This window comes from Eumetopias jubatus, unplaced genomic scaffold, assembly GCF_037043125.1.
Source record: "Eumetopias jubatus isolate StellerSeaLion01/CBP00866 unplaced genomic scaffold, mEumJub1_p1.0 scaffold_16, whole genome shotgun sequence".
Taxonomy (NCBI): domain Eukaryota; kingdom Metazoa; phylum Chordata; class Mammalia; order Carnivora; family Otariidae; genus Eumetopias; species Eumetopias jubatus.
This window is the reverse complement of record NW_028274822.1, coordinates 49,124,681-49,149,781: the sequence shown is the minus strand read 5'-3', so window position 1 is coordinate 49,149,781 and position 25,101 is coordinate 49,124,681. Positions and strand designations below refer to the sequence as shown.

At 42.2% G+C, this 25,101-nt stretch overlaps 2 pseudogenes; one reads left to right on the top strand and one right to left on the bottom strand.

Annotated features, from left to right (window-relative positions):
• Positions 1-17,842: 17,842 nt before the first annotated feature.
• Positions 17,843-18,166, bottom strand: LOC114200417 (ATP synthase F(0) complex subunit g, mitochondrial pseudogene; annotated as a pseudogene).
• Positions 18,167-23,420: 5,254 nt separating this feature from the next.
• Positions 23,421-23,525, top strand: LOC114200421 (U2 spliceosomal RNA; annotated as a pseudogene).
• Positions 23,526-25,101: the final 1,576 nt, after the last annotated feature.

Sequence of the window (25,101 nt, the reverse complement as noted above, 5' to 3'; positions counted from 1 at the left end):
TTCTTGACTAGCACAAAATTCAAAAGTTATAAATTGGAATACAGTGAAAAACAATTGCCCTTCTTACCCCTATTCCCCAGCCACTCTGTTCTTCTCCCAGATGTAACTTCTTATTTCTTGTATTGATTATACACATTGACTATCGGTTCATACACAAGCATATACAAGTATATATACTTTTTTTTTTACACATCTGGTAGCATACTATACACATTGCATTTTGCTTTTTTCACTTAGTATGTCTGGGTAGTTCATTATTTAATAAGTGCCTTACTGAAGAACATTTGTTTCCCATCTTCTGCTATTTGAGCAATGCTGCAATTATTATCCCATATCTGTGTCATTTCACTCATATGCAAATATACCTATGAGGTGAGTTTCTAGAATTGGCATTACTGACTCAAGGGGTATCTCTACTATTAATTTTGATAGCTTTGCCAAATTGGTCTTACAGAGGTTGGTTCAGTTTGCACTCCCACAGGCAATGTATGTTGTATGCACAACATACAAGAGTGCATGTTTTCCCTTAGCCAAACATGTTTGTTACCAAACATTCTGATTTTTGTCATTTTCGCATCTCTGAGTTTTGTTTTCATTTATCTTATTGCGAATGAGGTTGAACATTTTTTCCAATGAGTAAGAGCCATGTGTGTGGTTCCATTTATGTGAGCTCTTTGCCCGATTCTGTTCGTATTCTTTACCTATTTTTTTCTATTGGGTTATTCGTTTCATTGATTTGAGAAGCTCTTTGCATATGAAGGACATTAGCCTTTTGTCTGAAATATACTTTAAAGATATTTATTCCTGGTTTTTCGTTTGACTTTGTTTATACTTTTAAAAAATCATGATGTTTTCTTTTTTAAAGGTATTTCAGTTTATCAGTCTTGTCTTTTATGGCTTTGGAGTTTTGTGTAATATTTAGGAAAGCCTTCTTCACTGTTAAGATTTTTTTAATCCCATGTTTTCTTCTAGTACTTCATGATTTTGCTTTTGAGGTTTACATTTTGTTTCCATCTGGAATTTTTCTTTTTGGTGGTTGTAATATGTATAGTATATATTTAACCTTGTGTTTTTCCAAATGGCAACCGAATTGTCCCAGCATCATTTCTTAATAATCCATTTACCTCCCAGTGATTCAAAATGGGAATTAAAAAAATATGTAGATTCTCCTATGTATATGTATTCTTGTATAAATTCTTATGTGGATATATATAATATAAATTTTTATATATATTTGGCTCTATTTCTGGATTTTTCTATTCTGTATCAGTGATCTGTTTGTTCATGCTTTGATCCCAAATTGCTTTGACTATTCAATATACTTAGAGGGCTAACCCCTTCTCATTAATCTTTTAAAAAATGAGAACTTGATCACTATTTTCACTTTATTTTCCATACAAACTTTAGAATCGACTTGTTCAGTAAAACAAACAAAAAAAAAAACCCTATTGGTATTTTTATTGGGATAATATTAAAATTTTGAATTAATTTAGGGAGAATTAATATCTTTATTTTGTTGACTTACCTTTTCATTTGTTTAGATATTTTTTTGCATCCCTCATTAGCATTTTAAACTTTTCATTTAGATCCTGTGCATGTTTCTAGTTAAGTTTATCCCTAGGTGTTTCACACTTTCTGATGTTAGTCTTACTTTTCTAATTGGTTGTTACATGTGCTAAGTGTATATTAAGCTTGTTTCTCAGAATCATTCTGAATTTTCATACCTTCTTTCAATTGATTCTCTGGTGTTTTCTGGGGGGACATGTAGTTTCTGTTTGCCCTGCTGATGGCTTGGGTGTTGGTGGGAAACCCTGCTCTTGGTGGTGTTTGAATAAGGAAATACATACCTTCTAATGTACTTGTTCACTTAAATCATGGATTCACTTAACTTTAGAAATGGAAGGACCTTCCTGAGGTCCAGCAGAGGAAACAGATTCTTGAGAGGTTAAGTCCTGCTGGTTAGTGTGGACCATGGGTTTCCAGACTCCTGACTCAGTGGCCTTGGCTCTGGGCTAGGCTGAGAGGTCACTAAATGAAACTAAACTAGAGAACCAAACACTGTGAGCAAAAATTTGGCCTTTGGCAGAGGCTAGTAACTTCTACTACTCTGAGCATTGCTTCATTAATCAGTTTAGAAATTAACAAGGTACTGAGACTTGGGCCAATAGAGTTGTTCAAAGATTGGGTATGTCCCCAAACACCGGCTCAGAGTTACCTCCAGGGAGTAGCACAAATGACCATTGGTCTCCAGTGAATCATCAGGCTGTGTTTGCTGGAATAAATGAAAGCATTGTGAGAGCAGGAAATTAGGACAAACACCTACACTTGCTAACCCAAACAGCTTCCCTTTCTGAGCCCCCGGAGATCACTTATCACCAAATGGACAGATACACTCTGCGAAGTTTTTGTAGGCCTCACAGCTTGTAAATAAGAGACTGTATTCTTTATGCTCCCTTCTTGTTGAATCTGGCAGAGGGAAGATCTCTGGCTCCAATCAGCTGGGCAGTGACCAGTAGCTTGGCTGGCTGAGAGTGATGACTCCAGTCAAACGAACTTTGTATACCCTGTGTATTTAATTCAGAGCACCCTACATTTTGAGGACACAAGCCATCTTATTCATGGAAAATGATGTTGGGAGCATTTGTTGTGTATTATCTATAAGACATACTGAATACCAGTTGGTCTGTGGGGAACACACTGGCATAGATTATGTAATATTTAACATTTCTATAACTCTTACCTTCCCTTTACTCTTTCTTACACACTTACTATTCCTTATATACTTTTACCAGAAATGTCTTTTTGTTTATTCTGTTCTTCCATTTACATTTTGTTGAATACTTGAGTTTACAACAAATATTTCTGATACTTTGATATCACTAGATTCATGGGTGAAATTTTTAGTTGAGTCCTTCCAAGAGAAATTCCTAGATGGTCCCTCCTTTCCTTTCCAAATGAGTGAGAGGTTCTTTTATTATGGAACTGACCAGAGAAGGCCTTTGGTTGGTGGCTGTATATCTTTTACTGGGGCAGTGGAGGTAGCTGCTCCTCAGTTCAGTCTTCCTTCCTTGACCTCTTTAAAGCATTTGACATTGTGGCCGGCTCCATTTTTCCTGAAACCTCCCCTTTTGACTTGTCATGATGTTGGGGGAAGGACTGTGGACTTTGGAGTCATGCAATCATGAGTTTGAATCCCGGCTCCACACACCAGCTCTGTGGCTTGACCACATTGCTTGAACTCTCCAGGTTGCAGTGTTCAGTGTTCAACAAAAAAGAGAGCGATATTACCACCTCATGGCCCTGTCATCAGCCTTGAAGCCTCACTCAGCTTGAGCTTTGTGGAGGGAGGAGCCGCGTATGTAACTCGGCATGGTTCTACTACAGTGCGTTTATGAGATAGACACTGATTTAGTTGCTTTTTATTTCCCATGTGCAGCCTAGAAGAACCTCATTCATTCATTCACTATCTATTAGTCAGGGTTCTCCAGAGAAACAACCATATACGTATATGTACATGTACATATGTATGTACTTTTATATGTGTATTTGCATGTGCATGTGTATATATCTCTATGTGTGTATATTACCTTCTCTTCTCTCTCCCTCCCTCCCTCCCTTTAAGGAATTGGCTCATGCAGTGTTTGTGGGGGATAACAAGTCTGAGATCCATAGGGCAGGCCAGCAAGCTGGTAACTCAGTTTAAGAGTTGATGTTGGCTCAACACCCATTTATGATAAAAACTCTCAACTAAGCAGGTATAGAAGGAATGTACTGCAACAAAATAAAGGCCGTGTATGACAAGCCCTCAGCTAACATCACACTGAGCAGTGAAAAGCTGAAAGCTTCTCCTTCTAAGGTTAGGAAGAAGACAAGGATGAATCTTCACCACTTTTATTCACCGTAGTATTGGAAGTCCTATCCAGAGCAATTATATAAGAAAAAGAAATAAAAGTCATCCAGGTTGGAAAGGAAAAAGTAAAACTTGTCATTATTTTCAGATGACATGATACATATAGAAAACCCTAATGGCTCCATCGAAAAACTAATAAACGAATTCAGTAAAGTTGCGGGATACAAAATCAATACACAAAAATCTGTTGTGTTTCTTATACACTAAAAAGAAACTATCAGGAGGAGAAATTAGGGAAGCCATCCCATTTATAACTGCATCAAAAAGAATAAAATACCTAGGAATAAACTGAATCAAGGAGGTGAAAGACCTGTGTATTGAAAACTACAAGACATAAATGAAATTGAAGAAGACACAAATGAAAGACATCTCTTACTCATGGAGTGGAAGAATTAATGTTGTTAAAATGTCTATTTACTCAATCAACAGGTTTGGTGCAGTCGCCATCAAAATTCCAAGGGCATTTTTCACTTTAGAAATAAAACAAATACCTAAAATTTGTGTAGAACCATGAAAGACCCAAATAGCCAAAGCAATCTTGGGAAGGAAGAAAGCTGGAGGCCTCATGATCCCTGATTTTAAACTATATTACAAAACTATAGTAATTTTTTTTTTAAACTTTAGAAGCATTCCCTTTATTTTTTTTAAAGATTTTTATTTATTTATTTGACAGAGAGAGACAAGGAGAGAGGGAACATAAGAAGGGGAGTAGGAGAGGGAGAAGCAGGCTTCCCACCAAGCAGGGAGCCCTGATGCAGGGCTCGGTCCCAGGACACTGGGTTCATGACCTGAGCCGAAGGCAGACACTTAACCGACTGAGCCACCCAGGCGCCCTAAAACTATAGTAATTAAAACAGTATGGTATTGGCAGAAAAGCACGTAGATCAATGGAACAGGATAGAGAGCCTAGTAATAAACCTGCACATATATGGTCAATTAATTTACAACAAAGGGGCCAAGGACATATAATGGGAAAAGGTCAGTCTCTTCAGTAAATGATGTTGGGAAAACTGGACAGCCACATGCAAAAGAACAACAAGTTTTGTTCTTTTTTGTTCTTTTCCACTATCTGACACCGTACACAAAAATTAACTCAAAGACTTGAATGTAAGAACTGAAACCATAAAACTCCTAAAAAAAAAAACAACCCAAAAACATAGGTGGTAAGCTCCTTGACATAGGTCTTGATGATGATTTTTTGAATCTAACACCAAAATCAAAGACACCAGTGAAGATACATCAAAAACTAAGAAGCCTCTGCACAGCAAAGGAAGCCTTCAAACAAAATGAAAAAGCAACCCACCGAATGGGAGAAAATATTTGCTAATTATATATCTGATAAGGGGCTAATATCCAAAGTACATGAAGAACCCATACAACTCAGCAGCAATAAAACAACAAATCCAATTAAAAACTAGGCAGATCTGAATAAATACTTTTCCAAAGAAGACATACAGATGGCCAACATGCACATGTAAAGGTGCTCCGCGGCACTAGTCATGAGGGAAATGCAAAGCAAAGCTGCATGGGATACCACCTCACACCTGTCAGAATGGCTAGCGTCAAAAGATAAGAAATAACAAGTGTCGGTGAGGCTGTGGAGGAAAGGGAACCTTGTGCACTGTTGGTGGGAATGCAACCTGGTACAGCCAGTATGAAGACTAGGATGGAGCTTCCTCAAAAAATTAGAAATAGAACTACTATATGATCCAGCGATTCCACTTCTGGGTATTCATGTGAAGAAAACAAAAACATTAACTTTAAAAAGATACATGCACTCCCACGTTCACTGCAGCATTATTTACAATAGCCAAGATGTGGAAGTAGCCTAAGTATCCATCAATGGACGAATGGATAAAGAAAATGTGGTTATATGTATCTATGAGTATTAGCCATAAAAACGAAGGAAATCTTGCCATTTGTGACAACATGGATGGACCTTGAGGGCATTATTCTAAGTGAAATAAGTTGGGCAGAGAAAGACGAATACCATCTGATCTTATATATGGAATCTAAAACAAAAACAAAGCCCTCCGCAAAAGACCTAAGCTCATAGATACAGACGAGATTGGTGGTTGCCAGAGGCAGGGAGTGGGAGGTAGGAGAAATGAGTTGAAGATGGAAAAAAGAATCGATGTTGGAATCTTGAGTCTCAGTTTTGCAGGGCAGTAGTCTGGAAACTCTGGCAGCATTTCTATGTGGCATTCCCGAAGAGGAATTTTTTCTTTGGAAACTCTTAAGGCCTTCCACTGACTGGATTAGGCCCACCCTTCTTATGGAGGGTAATCTGTTTTACACAGTTTACTGTTTATATGTTAATTATATCTAAAAAATACCTTCAGAGCAACCTGTAGACTAATACTGGGGACTCCCACAGGCTTCTCACTGGGCAGGGGACATTCTGTACAAGGGTGTTTTCCTGAAGTGTAGGAGCTGTTGACTCCTGTCCAGTCAAGTCCTGAGCCTGGCTTGCCATGGTCAGGCTCTGTGACTCTGGGCAAGTCACTGGGCTCTTCTGGGCTTCCGCTTGGACATTTAGACTTGATGAACCTTACGTTTTCTTCTCACTTTTTAACACCGCATTTCTCTGCTCCTCTAGTGTTGGTACAAGATTTGCAGAGACTTGTTAGGAATTCACAGCTTGTGATTGCTTCACTTTTTTTGGATATGGCATCACATGTTTATGAACCAGAAAAGGGGTGTCTTTTTATCACTGATGTGATGATGTCATTCATCTAGTCAGTGCTTGAGAGGTGTTTTTAGATTAAAAAATATTTTTAAAAAGTATGTCTCATTAAAAAGACATGTACCCGCACAAGCTCCAGGGTAACAATAGGCAGACTCACCCTCTGTATTAGCTTTCTTGAAATTTAGGGAACTATAGAGTATACTGGAAAGGACCAAAGCTTTGGAAGAAGATAGATCTTGACTTAAACCCTGTGTTTCCACTTAACCAGTTGTGCGAACTTGGTCATAATATTTAACTTCCCTGAGCCTCCGTTTGAGAGCAATGGGATATCTTCTGGGGTTGTTGTGAAATTAAATGAAATGCTATATGTGAACTGCCAAGCATAATACCTGACACCGAGTAAACTTGAAATAAAGATGAGCCCCTTTCTCTTCCCCTCAGTTGTTTCTGAAGTTCGGGAACCCAATGGTGCCACTAGGAAGTGTGAGGCAAGAGGCTTACTTTCAGGGCTGTGGAAGAACACAAAAAACACAAAAAACCCCAAGACCCCACATCAGGTGTGGTTACCATCTGAGTCTATCAAATGAGAAAGGGGAGGGCTAGGCTGTTGGGTGCTTTGCTTTTTTAAAAACAGACAAGCTGTACTCCAGGAATCAGCTGTTCTTCCATTCTAGGAAGAAGTGATTAATCATTAGAGGAAATAGTTTTGTACTGTATTTTTTTCCTCGAGTACCTTACCGATGAAAGTAATTAAGACTAGAAACTTCATTTGAGAAAAGTCAGAATGGAGATGGGCATCCTAGGATTGGAGTTCACCTCCTAAGAGTTATTTAATTCTATCATGGTTTTATTTATTTATTTTTTTCCCCAAAGATTTTATTTACTTGACAGAGAGAGACACAGCGAGAGAGGGAACACAAGCAGGGGGAGTGGGAGAGGGAGAAGCAGGCTTCCTGCTGAGCAGGGAGTCCGATGTGGAGCTCGATCCCAGGACCCTGGGATCATGACCTGAGCCGAAGGCAGACGCTTAACCGACTGAGCCACCCAGGCGCCCCCTATCATAGTTTTAATCCCTGTCATGATGTCTCCAAGGCCACAACGGGCTTGTATATTGAAAAATAAATTTGTTCAATGCTACTTCATAGCAAAAGACTTAGAATACCATCAGCAATAGGAATAATGGCAAATAATAACTAACTAAAAACGGGCATCTATGGGTTGCTGGAGAAAAGCTCCTTTCCAGCCGGGGAAGATGGGGAAGTTCTGTTGCTTCTGGAACCCGAGGCCGGCTCATGCTGCCCTCCAGCGGAGCCCAAGGGTCTGACCGCTTCCTTTATAGCATTTGTGCCTAACCAAGACATACTCACCCTCTAGTTGCACCTGGTTTCATTCAAGCTCTAAGTTGCTGTTAATTACCATTGACTAGTTTCTTTCAACTGTTCTCCTCTTCAAAGAAGATAAATTGTTCACTTTACTACATTCTGAATGTGATTTTTCTTTTCCTGAATGTGATTTTCATTGACACGCCCCGAATGGCTGCAGTTGGGAGTTGGTGTCCCGTGTACCATTAGAATCATGGCTGCTTTGGGTTGATTACTGCGAACCAGTCAGGTCAACACGGCCGGCCACTTGCTTCAATTCCACTTTCACATGGAGCACACAAAGCTGTTTCCGGCAGGGCTGATTATAACCTGGGGCCAAGGATCTGGAGCTCCTTGCTCTTCTTTTCCAAAGTAGAAAGGCAAACTCGCTTTTCCCTGCAGTGGATGCTTCCCTAGGCCTCGAGCCCAAGCGGCTCTATCCAAACTGATGGCTGCCATTTATTTGTGGTGAGAGAAAGAAGGAGAAAAGAGAGAGCAATAGCACTAACGATGCCTTGAATGAACTGTTTCTGTAGAGTCTGCGCCCTTTGGCGTCCCTTCCGGTCCTGGGCTGGGCTCCGAGAGGCTGAGTTGGTGGCCCTTCAGTCCATCAGCTAGCTTCCAGTCTCTCGCCTGGGGCAGGTGTGCCCTCAGGAGGGAGTCCTCTGTCCCACCGACCTGATCTGTCTCTCCTTCCAGGCAGTGGAGGGCAGGGGCGTCACCCCTGAACGCACAAAGATGGAGACTGGCCTGAGTCCTGTTCACAAATTCTCTTCTTCAAGATTTGCTGCTCACATTCCAGGAGAGTCCGGAAACAGGAAGCCACACAGAGGAAAGAAGTTCAGAGGGAGACACTTCACAGAGGAAAGATAAACTCTGAAATCTGATCCACTAATTGACTCATTCTGTTAACTTCAGGTAGAGTAGGCAGTGGGAATAGAGAAGAGTTTAATTAAATGTTTTTATTTTAATGAAATATATAACCCAAAGAGCATATGTATCTGCATATACTCAGTTCAAAGAATAACCATGAGATACCCAGGGACCCACCACCCAGCTTTAGAAATAAAGCATTACCAGTATTTTTTCATCCCCGTGGGGCTCCAGGAACTGAATCCACCATACATTTACATTTAAATATGCCAGATTATCACCTCTTCGGGCATTCTCCAGATAAGAATGGGCTTTATTTTATTTATTTATTTATGTTCAATAAGCTCTACTCCCAAAGTGGGGCTTGAGCTCACAAACCTGAGATCACAAGTAACATGTTCTAGGACTGAGCCAGCCAGGCAGCCCAGATAAGAACTGGTTTTAATGATTTGAAGGATTCCCGACTTCCCCCAAATCTTTTCATTAGCCTCTCCCCGACCCTAGCCACCATTAGAGATTTTCCCCAACCTATGTCTGCAAAACAAAACAAACAACTAAACCAGGTTAATAATCCATCTAGGGAGACCATTTCTATGAATAACATCCACTTAGCTACCTGACGCTCCCTAAAGTCTGCAGATGTTAGAGCTAGGAATTCTACAGATTTAAGGAAGAAGCAGATGCCTTTCTTTCAGGGTAGGGGGATGGAAGGAGAGGTTGCAAGTAGATTTTCCTCTCTGTATTTTATTATTTTTTTAAGATTTTATTTATTTATTTGACAGAGAGACACACGGCAAGAGAGGGAACACAAGCAGGGGGAGTGGGAGAGGCAGAAGCAGGCTTCCCGCGGAGCAGGGAGCCCGATGCGGGGCTCGATCCCAGGACCCTGGGATCATGACCAGAGCCGAAGGCAGACGCTTAAGAAGTGAGCCACCCAGGCGCCCCTGGATTTTCCTCTCTTTAATACACAGTCATTGAGGCTTGCAGCCAAGATCACTTTTCTTTGGCCTTTTCCCGAGGGATACTGTAGAATGGTATCGTATGTTCTGTGTGGGTCATTTCAGAGGGATACAATTGAATGATATCATATGTTCTGTATGGGCAACCTCAGTAACTGCAAGCTGGGTGGATGGATGGTGCAGGTAGGTCTGATCATATTAAGACAGACACGGCTGAGAAGTCATTCTGAATAGTCTGCCTGCCTCTGAAGGTCAAGAAGCTTCTCCCGTTGCTCATCACTCACAAGCAGGCTGTAATGACTTTGTCACCCACATCATTTTCTGGGTGACACCGGATACTGTTTCTAGGATATTTAGGTGCCATCCACCCCATTCCTATAGCACGGACTGATGGACTGAACCTGGACCTGTTTTAGCTGTCCTGACTTCAGCTGTATTTGCTCCACAGGGCTTTGAGAATGATCTGGATGTGAGACCCAGATAGACCTGAATCTGTATTCCTTGGTCTTGTTTCAGAGAGACTTTTTCCTTTTTTTTTTTTTTAAGTCTCCTTCCCAGAATCCCATGACCTTACACTACCAGGTGGAGCTTCTTGGTCCTGGACCCAGAGGAACTTTTGGTCTTGGGGCTTTTTTGGGGGTGGGCGATATTTTTGAATTTGGTGTTACCATTGATGGGCAGAGTCCAGGCAAAGGAAGAAACTCCTTCGTACTCCTCTCATGAAAATTCAGGCCACTGTGCAGAAGGTTAGTCCTGAGAGCCTTAGAGCCTGAGGGTGAGACCTTGTCCTGAGTCTCCTGCAGTTTGTAGAGGCCCTCAGACCCATCTCCTGCAGTTTGTAGAGGACCCCTGACCAGAGGCTGAGGTCACTAGTGAGTCAGGTGGAGACTAAATTACCAGCTAAGAGCAGGTGATCTTGACCTAGGGCCTGCAAATACTTGGACTTATTTGAAAAAAATATATGTATGTAGGTATGTACATTTTCCTGGGAAAAGGTCCATTATTTTCATCATATTCTCAGAGGCACTTGTGACTCAAAGTAGATTAAGGATCAGTGATCGCTTCTGGTTGCTCATTTGCGATAAAATGAGAAAAATAGGAGCTATAATTGAATTTTTCATAAATCTAAAATTATAAGAATGCCCTTTATTCTGGGATTGTGTCCATTCTATTCCTTTTGGCATTGAAATGTTTTTGTCCTTTCATGGGATAGTGGTGATAGTGAATGATAATTACAGGAAAAAGTTCTTTCTTGACCAAGTCAAAAGTCGGTAACACCCCCAATTATAATTTCCTTTTCCTTTTTCTGACCGGTGAACTCCCACATCTTGGGAATCACTACTAGAGCCTTGCTGTTAATACCTGTATATGGTTTCAGAGTGTGCTGTTGTCTGTCACCCTCCCCCATCTGTCCCCTGTATGCGAGAGTTACCTTTTACTAGGTGCACAGCAGTCTTAAAGAAAGGGTTAAAAGATAAACTGAGACATGTTAAAAATTTTAAGACTTTTCTTTGAACAAAAATCGATTGGTACTGGGCCACAACAGATCGGAAGTGGCTAGGAGTGCTCCTAAAGTCTTAGGGCAAGAACTTTATAGGGAAGATGCAGAAGCAAAGCAAGGAAATTATTTGATTGGTTAAAGCTTAAGTGGTTGCCTTGTGTGGAAACCCTGCCTGGCCATTTGTGATTGGTTGTCCAGGTTTGGATTTCTTAACCTTGAGGCATTCCAGGCTTTGGGATTGGTTTGCTTGCGGAGGCTGTTAAGGTGAAGGAATCACCTCAGTCTAATGGCCTCCGCCTCTAATTAATTTAACCTATTCAAACCCAATTTCTTCTGGTCCTAAGAAAATGTAACTGTCACTTTGGGAAAATAACCTGATCTTCCTCGGCCTTACTTTTCTTACTAAAATCAGAGAGTTGGGCTGGTACCTTTCAAAATTTTGTCCAAATCTAACACTATGTAATTCACATGAATACGTGTGAGGTCAAGTGTGAAAGGCTGATATACAGACCAGGGCCTTGAGGGAAAAGGGTAGAGAGAAAACTCTTTTGATTTTTCACAAAAACCACAGTGGGAGAAAAAATTGGGGGGTCTATTTAAAATTCTGGGTTACACGATTCTTTTAACTCATATGCTAATCTGGTTTTATGAGGTTTTCTTAGTGAGATTGTATAGCTTTTGTCTAAAAGGGGTTAATATGCTTTTTATACAAAGATGGGTAAAGCAGAACTGATCAAAACAGATATAACGGGCGCCTGGGTGGCTCAGTTGGTTAAGTGTCCGACTCTTGATTTCAGCTCAGGTCATGATCTCAGGGTCCTGAGATCGAGCCCTGGGTTGGGCTCTGCGCTCAGTGCCAGTCCGCTTGAGTTCTGTCTCCCTCTGTCCCTCCCCCTGCTTGCATGCACTTTCTCTCTAAATAAATAAGCAAATAAAATCTTAAAAAAAAAAAGCAGATATAACACTGATACAAGCAATGAAAACAAATAATGGTAATTACTGCTCAGTTCATTGGGTGCCAGCTCTAACTGAACTTTGCAGTCATTACCTCATGAAATCCTGCAGGGTAAGTTTGATCATCTCATTTTTATAGATCCAATCATTGGCTGGCCAGCCAGGAAGCGGCAGAAGCGGCAGAGCTATGATCTGAATCCAAATACACTTAACTTGAAAGCTCCCAACCCTTTTAACACACCTCAAATTCAGTTTCTCTTCTCAGGGTGGGGTCCAATGTCCAGGAGCATGGATATCACCTAGGAGCTTGTTGGAGCATCTTGGGCCCCGCGCCACCCCCTTCAAGCAAAATCTGGATTTAACAAAACTCTTAGGGTTATATATTCATGGGAAAGTTTGAGAGTCACTGGCTTAGACAAGCTGATTTTTAAAAAAAAAACTTGTCCTACATGTTAATACACATCACGTGGTCCCTTGCTTGATGGTTGAAGGAAAGCCTTCTACTAAGGAAGTGAGAGGGAAGTTCTGTTTTTGGAGCCTGGAGTCCTTGCTTACTGACTGGTTTGTGAATTTCTGATCTCCTCTTGCCTACTTCCTTCCTTGAAAACTGAATATATCATAGAATGCACAACACCAAGAGTGAATCCTGTTGTAAACTGTGGACTCTAGGTGATGAGGAAGTTCGAGGACTGTAACAAACGTGTCATTCCAGCGTGGCTGTCCATCGTGGGGGTGGTTGGGGAGAGGGAGTATACAGGAACTCTCTGTACTTTCTCAATTTTGCCATGAACCCAAAACGGCTCTAAAAATATATATTAAAAACAAAACAAAACAAAACAACACAATTGAATATGTGAGCTTGTAGGCCTTGCCAAAGATGGGACAGCCAGAAAGATAAAGCCTGTTAAATTCTTTTTTTATCCATTTGGATAAAAGGTGCTTTTGAAAGAGAGGGTTTTGTCAAGTGCCATGATCTCATCATCTGGCAACACCGGTGGGAGAGGAGCCAAGGGAAACCCAGGGCGTTGACGTGTGGGTGACTCAGGGGCCCACACCGCTGACAGTGAGCAGCCCCTGGTTTGGAGTTGGTGGGAGGGGGCAGGGGACGTGCTGTTCCTTTTCGGGTTGTGCTGATCAGTCATGAGAGCCTGGAGGCTCCCACCTTGGACTTTTGCCTGCCCAGAAGTGCCAGGCGCTGGCTTTTGCTTCTCTCTGTTGTTTTGGGCTGTGTTTCCCCCTTTGTTCTTCCATAGATGGTTGTGATCTGCGGTGGCTCTTTCAAGGGCTTTGCTGATACCGGGGAGCCCTGGATCTCAGTGTACAGACATTCCAGCCCACTCCCCAAGCTGTGCCCTCACTGGCAGCTTCTCGGGGCAATTAACATGCCCGAAACACAGCCTTTTATGTGTTTTGCTTGTGTGGTTTTTTTTGTTGTTGTTTGTTTGGTTGGTTTATTTAATAATATTACTAGCCTATGTCTAAAACTTTTTAAAACTTTTCATTTCTATACCTCATTTCAGTCTTATGACGGCATCTGGTAAACGGATGGGTGAATGATGGTGTTAGAGAGGTCGTACGCTTGCCTTCCGGATTGCAGAAAAATTCAGTGAGCTAAGTGACTTGCCTCAGCTCAGTGCCGCAGGGCGACGTGGGTAACATGGACCATGGTTCCGGGACTCTTTTCCATCCCAAGGTTTCAGGCCTTTTAAGCCCTGGGGTCTCACTCATGCTGCTTAAGTACTAACGAGGTCAGCAAAATAGGTGATACTTTTCTTGGTAGCCATTGAGGGGGAAAATTAACCTTGTGTATTTGCATTTGTGGGATTTTCCCCAAAGTTAGCACTTTCTCAGGAGATTTAGAATCCGGGTAGAAAACAGTAGGCAAAATGATTCTTTCAGAGGACTATCCCCCCCCCCCCCCCCCGCCCTGCATTTGTCTGTGCTGTTGTGGCCAAGCACTTAACCAAGCCTTTCTTATTTTTATCCATAGTGCTACATTTTAAGAAACAAACTACACAGGAAAACAAAGCTGAGTGAAATAGCTTGGCTCTGCTGAGGGATGCCCAGCCCAGGTCACATCTGAGCAGTGAGGAAACCATGGCTCGTGAGGAGCCATGATGCCCTCAGGGATGCCTGTTTGTTGCTGACAATGGGTTATCAGAATTGCAAGCAAATGGCCCAAGTGGCTGTTTAGTATCTTTGGCTTTCACAGCTTCCATTCCAAGCCAGTAACTCCCTTGGGCCCCCCAGTGACCTGTGTTACATACCTCAGGTGCCCCCCACCCCAGGTGGCTCTTTTCACCAGCAAATGTGCGAAATGACTCATTAGCACCCCTCCGCCTGCTGAAGCAGTGTAGGTTATAGGTGGATGCTTAAAAAGAACAACTCTCATCCCATTCTGCTCCCTCGGAGATACTTGGATTAACACTGGAAGGATGTTTCCATTAATGAAACCACCATAGCACTGAAGAGTTTTAAACTGGAAAAATGCATGTAAAAACAATGCTAACAGAGTTTGAAAAAATTGTAAAAACCTATAATGCTACTATCCTAACGTGACTGCAGTACTTTTTTTTATATTTGCATTTTTCCTAGTCTTTGTCCATGTATACATTTGTTGGGCATTGTGGCAAGTTCGTTGTAACATACCAATTTAGTATCTTCTGATATTAACCACGTATATTCTCCATGTTTATATACTGTCTTAATAATGATCTTTTCCACAATGTGTCTGCACAATACTTACCACACGGACACCCTCCATGTACTAACCAATCTCTTTGATGGACATTTTGTTTGTCTCTAGTTTTTCTATTATTGAAATGGCCAGGAACATTCTGGTGTGTAGAAACTTTGTCCTCTCTGAAAATGTTTCCTCTAGGAAATAACAGCAGTGACAATTGAAAAAAGGTTGCTGGAAAGATGGTTCTAGTCTTCTGCTTCTGTCACCACTGGATGGGGATGCTCAGTGCTTTTGAGCCATCTCACAGGGGCTGCTCTCTGAAATACTTTCCCAGTCCCTTTAAAATATCCCTCAGAGGAGGGGGCTCCTGGGTAGCTTAGACAGTTAAGCATTAGACTGTTGGTTTCCACTCAGGTTATGATCTCAGGGTTGTGAGATCGAGCCCTGAGTCAGGCTCCGTGCTTAGCGAGGAGTCTGCTTAAGACTCTCTCTCCCCCTCGGCCCTTCCTCCTGCCAAATAAATAAATAAACCTTTAAAAAAAAAATTATCCCTCCTCAGTTCCTACTTATACTTCTGCCTTCTTTTCCTCCTGTTCCTTTTCCCAACCATCTTTCCTCAGCCCCAACCCAGCCCTTGGACTCTCTGTGAATATCTATCACTCCATCCCCAGAAGGGTCTCCTCTGAATGATCGATCCTTCTCTCCTGTCCTGGCTCCTCTTTGAAGAACTCCCCTCTGAGGGATGGAGAGGGAAGGAGAACAGCTCACATTTGAATCTTACCAGCCTCTTGATCTGATGTCTTGTCTAAATATTGTTTCTTGTCCTGCTTATGTCATAAGCCCTCAAGGCAAGGGCCATGCCTCTACATGCACCATGGAGAACAGAGCGCGCTGCTGGTGCCCACAGTGTTGTTGCTATAAGGTGTTAATGCCTGGAAGATGTGAGTAGATGTTGTCGGAGGTAGAACCTGTGCTAGAAATGAATGGGGCTTCCTGGGAAGACCACTAAGGAAAAGGTCTTCACAAGAAGGGGGTGATTCCGAGCTTTTACCCACATGTTCAGAGGAGAGTCTGGGGTTTCTGCTACTGGGAGATACATCCAAGTAGGCACTTGGATGGGGTGCTGTGCACTTGGACCACACTTCCTGGTGCATTTTGTGTCCCAAGTTAAATTCAGGGTTCAGGGCTTCAGACAAGGGAGTGACACAAAAACACGGCTGAGATACTTCTTCAGTGACACTGAACAATGGGACTGGAACTGCTCAACAGTTCCTATGTTTTAATATTTGAAGTTTCTGAATGGAGGGCAGAGGATGTTTCAAGTATAAAAATATCTTGTTGGGACTGTCCATTCTCCATGACATCAACAGAGGGTAAACGGTTATCCTTTTTGACTTTATTCTAAGATATTAGGGACATATACCTGGCCTCCCTTGATGGTTTTAGCTAAGGTCTTTCATTAGTTAAATAGGAATTACAAATAGTATAGAAATCAGAATCCTATGTGGTCATGGCCTTTCACATCAGGTTTTCAAACAACACAGATGAGTAGAATGTTTCCACAAATGGGTGCTTTTTAATGCAGAATCTGTCTTTGGATTTGAAATGTGTTGATGGTTATGAATTTATGAATTTTTAAATAAAAAATTGCATAGGAAGGACACCTAGAACTCTGTTTACATATTGTTGGGTAGCTCGGCAAGCACGTTAATACTACGTTTCTCTCAAGTCTCATAACAACTTGTGAAGTAGATGTAGGTCTACTTCTTTTTATAGACGTGGACAGGGAGGCAAACGAGGGTAAAGGATTCAAGGCAATAAGTTGTTGGATCAGAATTTAAACTCAGCATTATGTATTTGTCTAGGGTCATGCTGTCTCCTGGATATGGAAAATAATGGTAATTTCTGGTGCAACCTCATCTTTTTTCTGTCTTTATTTCAGTGATTTGCCCTTATCATCTCTTCTTATCGCCCGCCTCGTGGGCATTCTTGTGTTGTTAAAATTCCAGAGAACTCACTGGACTTTGTATGAGTGAAATAGTCAATACCTGCAGCCTGGAAATGGCAGCCTCAGGGACTTTCAGGAAACAGAACTGAAAGAGGGGAGGAAAGGGGAGCCCAGTCAGCTAAAAGCATCCATTAGACACCATGTGAAGCCCACGTGACGCGTTTAAACAGAGTAATTCTGACGTGTGACTTGAAGGTGAGTTGGCACTATGAAGTCTTTTTTAGAATGCTAGAACTGCCCCAGAAATACTGCAGGTCGTGCTGCCCTGAGAATGCTAATTGGAATCTCCAGATTTGGGTTCTCCTTGATACACATTTTGGTGCCCTACCAGGAGCGAACATTTTTTTTCAACTGCTAATAGATAATCCATAAGTGTTCAAATTACCTTTTAATCAAATTACATGAATGGCCTACATATATCTTTAGAGTCTCTTGGTACATCCACTGTGACTACTGTGTGACTTTGGGAAAGTGACTTTATCTCTCTGTGCTTCATTTATGATATGGAGATGATACTAGTCTCTACAATGTATGTGTACGTATGTGGAGTGATTTTTTTCTATTATTCTTTTTCTTTTTAAAAAATTTTATTTAAATTCAATAACCAACATATAGTGCATCATTAGTTTTTGATGTAGAGTTCAATGATTCATTAGTTGTGTATAACACCCAGTGCTCATCACAACCTGTGCCCTCCCTAAATGCCCATCACCCAGTTACCCCATGCCCCCACCCATATCCCCTCCAGCAACCCTCAGTTTGTTTCCCAGGGTCAGGAGTCTCTCATGGCTCTGTCCCTCTCTGACTGATTATTTTGATACATTATCTTCTTTTATTCAAATACCAGTCTGATCACACATGGTCCAAGAATACTCAAATAATGAGCCACATATAAACAGATGTTAAAGATTGGTCTTCAAACATTACAGCCAATGAGGCCACGCTTGCCTATGATCTCGCCGACATAAAACCACATCCACACCTCGGTGGCCACCAAACCATTCAGCAGAGCTTCCTTAACTGTGAGCTGTTTGAAGCTACCAGTTTGAGCACTCTTGACTATTTTTTTCAAGCTCTGAATAGCTGTAGGGATCTCAGCAGGGGTGCGAGGAACCAGCTCAGGCTTGGCATAGTGCCAAAATGTGGCCAGTCGAGGCTTTGAGTAAGTCACAGCAGCGTTCAGCAGCGCCGGGGCCTTCCCCGCGAGCTTACGGACAAACTGGGCCATGGTCCAAGCTAGAAGGTCCTCTGATTGATTATTTTTTAAATGAGAGCCCTAGTGAGGGCTCAGTAAATGTTAGCTATTATTACTATTATTATTAGTAGTATTAAGGCCAACTTTTCTTCAACTGTGTTGTAGATAGTAGGTGCGCTCTTCAATGTAATGAGTACATCTCCTTTTTCATTTTTAAAAATTGTGGTAAAATATACATAACATAAAATTTACCATCTTGATCCTTTTTAAGTGTCTAGGTCTGTGGCTTAAGTCTCTTCACACTGTTGTGCAGAATATGTTATTTTCAGTGGGGAGTGGACCAGGGAAGGCATGGTTGTGGATGGGTGAGGAGACTGTGTTTGCAGCATTCAGAGTCCTGCTCTGGGCACAGCCTAGTGCAGGGAGCGAGCAGGGTGACTAGGCCATACGGAGGAGAGCCAGGCAATCGTTGTCCAACTGTTCTGTGAGCAACTGAGAGGCTGACACTCAAATATTTATGTCGTGTCATCTCTCCACTTTGTTTTTATCCACTTCACGGGCTTCATTTGCTCAGTCAGTTCTTTGATCCTGGGAAGTAAAGGCCTGGGTTCAGATCCACTTTGCGGACATCATTTGTTTGAAATGTCAGCAAATTAGTGGCTAAGAGAACATTTAGAAGTGCAATGTGCCACAATTCAGAGGTTCATGACTCAGGTCTTAATCTAGACATCTGGATTAAGCGTGGAACTGAACTCAGTCATCTTACTGCATTCCTTGAAATGGACAAGGCCAGAAATTTAGATCAATTTCTGAAGGTCATAAGGATGTGAGAATAAACAGACTTAGTAAAAATGGCAAGTCCATACCCCGAGCTCCCTGAGATTGTTTCTTGAATTTGTTGGTTGTAGAATTTACTGGAATTGTACTTAAAATGATATCATCCTCCCCCAGAACAGGTTTATTGTGAGTAGTTTCTAACGTGTAACTCTTCAGGTAAGTGCCTGTTATCCCTAATGCTGAATTCGTTATTTAGCTCTTCTGCGCCTGTTTAGCTTACAGGTGTCAAAAAGACATAAGCTTTTAAATACATGGGAGAGAGAGAGAGAGGTCTTAGGTTGGCAGACTGGAAACAAAGAGCATCATTGTCTCCAAGGTGGCTACCCTAGTTGTTACTTAGAGCTCACAAAGAGAATATTGGCAACCTAAAGTTTCCAGGAGGGCATACCTAGAGGCAACCACCTAGAGATTATCATTTTATTTTCCAGCTTTATTGAGATGTAATTGACATGTAACATTGTGTAAGCTTAAGATGTACAACTGCCGTGATCTGTGGATATTGCAAAATGATCACCACAATAAGGTTAGTTAACACATCCGTCCGTCTCACATAGTTAGAATTTTTGTGTGTTGAGAACTTTGAAAATCTACTCTCCCTTAGCAACTTTCAAATATACAATACAGTGTTGTTAACTATAGTCACAATCCGGTGTGGTATGTCCCCGGGACTTGTTCATCTTCCAACTGGAAGTGTGTTCCCTTTGACCACTTTTGCCCGTTTCCCGCCCTGTTCCTCACCCCATGTCCCTGGCAACCACCGGTTTTTGTGAGTTAATTTTTTTAGACTCCACATGAAAATGAGATCATACATTACTTGTCTTTCTCTGTCTGACTTATTTCACTTAGCATGATGCCCTCAAAGTTCATCTGTGTTATCACAAATGGCAGGATTTCCTTTTTTTTTTTTTAATGGCTGGATAATATTTCTTTCCTTTATCCATTCAGTCAGTGGACACTTAGGTTGTTTCCATGTCTTAGCTATTGTAAATAATGCCACAGTGAACATGGGAGTGCAGAGATCTCGTCAAGATAGTGATTTTATTTCCTTCAGATAGATATCCAGAAGTGGAATTGCTGGATGGTATGATAATTCTATTTTTAATTTTTAGAGGAAACTTCATACTATTTTCCATGGTGGCTGTGCCAGTTTATATTCCTACTATTGGGGCACAAGTGTTCCCTTTGCTCCCGGTGCTCACCAACACTTGTTATCGCTTGACTTTTTTGATATAAAGATTTTAATTTAGCCATCCATCCATCCATCCAGAAAGCATTGAATATGCTCACAGACATTGGGAATTTTCAGGAGGGGGAATCCCATGTAGCATTTTCTCGTGTAGTCTCACTGTGGAATCCTAAGTATTCTGTGGAGCAAAGTTTTGGAAACACTAAACAACGAACTGTGCAATGCCCTTGAATTCCATTCAGTGCCTCTTCTATAACCCTAACCTGATGAGCCTTTATATCTCCTAGGGTAGGGGCCGCCTGGGTGGCTCAGACGATTAAGCATCTGCCTTCACCTCAGGTCATGATCTCAGGGTCCTGGGACTGAAGCCCCGTGTCGGGCTTCCTGCTGGGCATGGAAAGAGCTTCTCCCTCTCTCTCTGCCCCCCCCCCCCCCGGCTTGTGCTCGCGCTCGTGCTCTCTCTGTCAAATAAATAAATATATCTCCTGGGGTATTTTGCAAAGAGTAAGATTTGGGTAAGCAGTGGCTAGAATTTGTTAAATACACAAGATGTTGTGAAAGCCCATCTTTCTCCAGTGATTCGAGGTGTTGAACTTTTAGTTTGAATGAAAAGAATAGAGAAACAGGTATCTGAGAATGCCAGGCCTCCCCTCCTGCATTTTCTAGATAAACAAAAACTGCCACCTTCCTTTCATGCAGAGCCACCTGGCCTCTGGCCTCACACCTGGGATCTTTCATCTTTAAGTATCTGATTGACCTGCCTTTCCACTCTCTACCTCCTACTCCCAATTGGAATCCAGGGAGTTGTGAACGTACGTGTTTGGGGAGAAGGCAGGAATTGCAGTACCACCTGGAGGCTGAGCAGGCACACCCCTGCATGCCATGTTTATGTTTGTGTGAAGGTGTAGAGGTCCTGGCTAGAAACTCATCTCTTGGGTTGGGTCTAAGAGGCTGTTGATGCCCGGGGAAATCAATCCCCAAGTTCCCGGGTCCCCAGCCTCTACCTCACGCCGAGGTCACTTCTCTCATCCCACCCTGGATGGGGTGAGGGCCTGAGGGCCGGGGGGTCCTGAGGAAGAGGATGAGGAAGGCTATCTCCCTTCTGTAGTCCTGGAAGATCAGAGTCATAAGCAGTTCCCCTGAAGAACACTGCTTCCTGACATGTTGCTTGTCTTGCGATCAGGTTTCTTAGCAGGAAGAAATAGCTTCTCCTTCCCTCCCACGAACATTCCAAGGTGTGGGGATGGTCAATAGTTGAGAGAAGAGAATAGAGAATAAGACGAGAATGGCTTCAAGTCCCTTTCTGCCTGTCTCAGGGAAGTAGAAGAGTGAACCTACAAACAAAACAGTAGTTTCCCCAAATTTGTAAAAATTGCCTTTAAAGAAACTACGAATACCTTCATTGTGCTGTCTGATAACATGCTAGTGTCATGCTTAGAGAGGCACTTAGACTCTAAGGCTCTATTTTCGTACTTGTGTGTATCACATCATCATTAGCAAAATAATATGTGTGAAAGTGCTTTATAAAGAATAAAAAGAAGGGCGCCTGGGTGGCTCTGTCGGTTAAGCGTCTGCCTTCGGCTCAGGTCATGATCCCGGGGTCCTGGGATTGAGCCCTACATCAGGCTCCTTGCTCAGCGGGGAGCCTGCTTCTCCCTCTCCCTCTGCCTGCCGCTCCCCCTGCTTGTGCTCTCTCTCTGTTTGTCAGATAAATAAATAAAATCTTAAGAAAAAAAAAGAGTGGAAGAAATATCTATAGGAAATGATTCTTGTTCCAACAGCACTTATTAAAGCTTTGCTTTTTGTGGGGTGTCATGGCTGGCTCTTTACCAAGGTGGGCCTTAACACTTTAAGTTGGATACTTGCCTCATGGAAGAACTCAGCCTCCTAGAGCCAAACTGCCTCTCCTTGTCAGGTCACGTCAGATTCCCATCATTTGTCCTTTTATGACAACTGGATGGGATAACATAGTAAGTCATGCTGATTATAACGCAGCTGATTTGAAAATTTAGCAGGAAGCAGAGTTTTGAGGGGCTGGAGGAAGGGACACTTGCATTTTGAAAGGGGAAAGGAAGGAGGTGCAGCAGATGACTTGTGGTTAGAGGTATTCTGAAAAGCAGCTTGCCCAGAGCCAAGGAGAAGGAATGATGAGCACTCCATTTGCCTTATGGTTTTTCCTTGTTGTTCAATTTGAGTGAATCTGACAAGATCCTTGACATTTAGAACCTCATACAATGGAGATATAAATAAACATATTGAAGACATTAATAAATACCTATGATAAATAAAGTATTTCCATTATGGTAAATGCAGCCTGTGGGGGTGTTGAGTGATGGGGGAATTCTGTGAAGTTCATTTTCAGATAGGGTGCCTGAAAAGGGAGTCAGGGACTGCTTCCTAGGGACAGTGGACTTCAGGAGCTCTCGGGGTGACAGCATGGAAGTTCTAGATGTGGGGTAGGGGACAGGGTGAGGCTCCAGAGTGGACTTGGAGCTTTGGAGAGTTTGCAAGTTGATCACTGAAATATGCAGGAAATCTTACATAAATGACCAAGACACTGTCCTGGGTTAGCACAGAAGCATTTTAATATGTTATAAGAGATCCTAATAAATATGTCTTTCTTTTTCTAAAATCAGCACAAATGCCAGGGCTTTAGTGCAGTAGAGTCTCACTGAAGGCCTGAAGAGGAATGTGCGTGGTTTCTGAGTAGGGTTTCCCTGCAAGTAAAAATGTATTTGCTAACAAGATAGATGCCAGTCAGAGTTGGTCCTCGGAATACATACTGTCCAGCACTGCTGTGTGCTGTGATTTGGGCACAAGTTCTGGGCGGCTTCTGAATGTTCTGCTTTTTGTATGATTCCTGAAACGATACAGTCTACACCCTGAGTGAGAAGAGCTTCCACTCACTGGCTGGTTGCTTGATTAAGCTAATTTTTCTTTTCTTTCTTTGACCTTGGAGAATTTTCAGTTGAATTTCTCTTGAAAGGCTTATTTCTTCAAAGTTCGTTAATATGTTCAAAAAAATCTATGCTTCCAAATTCATGAACACATTTATTAAAAACCACCGAGACTCTCTACAGATTTGGGGGTTTGACTAGATGCTGCCTGTATAGAAGTCAATTCTTAGGAATATGGAGGACGAGATGGAGAAGAATGTTTGAATTCCCTCAGGCTGAGTTGTAATTTATAATTATGACTCCCATGTGGTTAAAATTCCAAACTATCCAAAGCCATTATTTTCATTAATAATTGTTTATTGATAGCATCACTTCTCGGCCTTTTGGCTAAGATCAAGTGTAATAATTGTTTATTGATAGGAATCTGAATTCTTATACTTCAGAGTTAATGTCCAAAAACCAAGGACCTTACTTAAAGGATCTTACATAACAAACCAGCCCATTGTTGAAACTCAAACTCCTGCCATGTTGTCCCAAGGACTGCGGGAAATACAAAAGAAATCTAAGTCTCTGTCCTTCAAGAATTTGTGGTCTAGTTGGATTTTAAGATCAGTACATAAGAAACAATGGGGCCTATCTCAGTTAGAATGCTTTTGACTGCAGGACACAAAAACCTCAGCTGGAGCTGGCTTAAATGAGTAGCTAGTCAGGGAACCAGACATCAGAGGTGGACTGGTGTTAAGCTAGAGGTCCAGAGGCTTAAAAACATTAGCTAAGACCCAGGTTCTGTGAGTCATTTCCCTTTGCCAACCCCAAGGCTGCTTCATCTTGGGCTGTAGGATGGCTCTGTCCAGTGGGAGAGCGCTGGCATCCCATAGCTTGCTCAGAAGAGCAAGGAAATTCCATTCTCAGAAACTCAGAAAGTCCCCTGTCACTTCTCATTGGCCCTAATGAGTTACACAGCCATCCCTGAATCAAGAAATTTGGCAAAGTTGATGGGAATAGTCTAATTGGCTTGGATTCTTCAGGGTTCACCACTGGAGCTGGGGTAAAGGTCAGCTTCCATGAAAGCATTGGACTGCATGAAGGGGGCGTAGATACTAGAAGGGGAATATGCATTCAGTTGAAAAGAGGTCAGATGGATGCTGGGTTGACCAACATGTATATTCACTATGGGATCCAAGCAATGCGTTAGGCTGTATTGGGGGAAATACACTCTAACATCTGTAACCACAGCTGCCTTCTAATAATGCTGGATGTCATTAGATGGATGCCATCTTGCTGGTGCTGCCTTTGGAAATATGCCAGGTTTGGACTGTGAAGTAGTGGGGGCTGATCAGCTCTAGACAGTGGAGGCATAAAGAATTTAAAGTTGGGGGTTTGGAAAAGGAAAAATCTAACATAGAGAGGAGCCATGCAGGACCAGGAATTTCCTTGGGTAGAAGCAGATCCAGAAATGCTCGGGGTGGTGGAGGGGAGTGGCAGATGAGAAGGTTGCAGAGAAATGCCTAATGAAGACTTTGAAAGTTGCTCCTGGCGGGTGCAATGAAAACTCTTCCTCCTGTGAAACCCTATGAGCCCTTCTCCAAAATGCTACATACAGTTTGTTACTCAATAATCCTTTTGCTTTAGTGTTGGAGTTTAGGAATATCCTGCAATTATGCTCTTAATCTCCAGTTTGCCTTTTTGTCACTTTTTGGGGTCATCTTTCCCCCCAAACAGGTTTCTGTAATAGGGAGAGCTGGGGAGACTGAGACACTGTCCCATCCTCCCCAGACCTCAGTCTCCTGGCTTCTGTCCTCCAAGGGAGAAGCAATGGCTGTGAGCCCAGTAGAGGGTCCCTTCCATCCCCAGAAATTGGCCCTGACGTCTCTCAGGTGCACCTAATGGCTTCTGAGGATGGTGATGATTTTTTTGTGGTGTGCAAGTGATACAAAATTTCCTTGAGCAGGCTTGGGTGGCACGTACAGTACAACATATCTGTATGCAGAGAATTGTCTTTCTTTTCTTGGTTTCTCAGGGCCAGTGGGATTACACGCCTTCCCTCA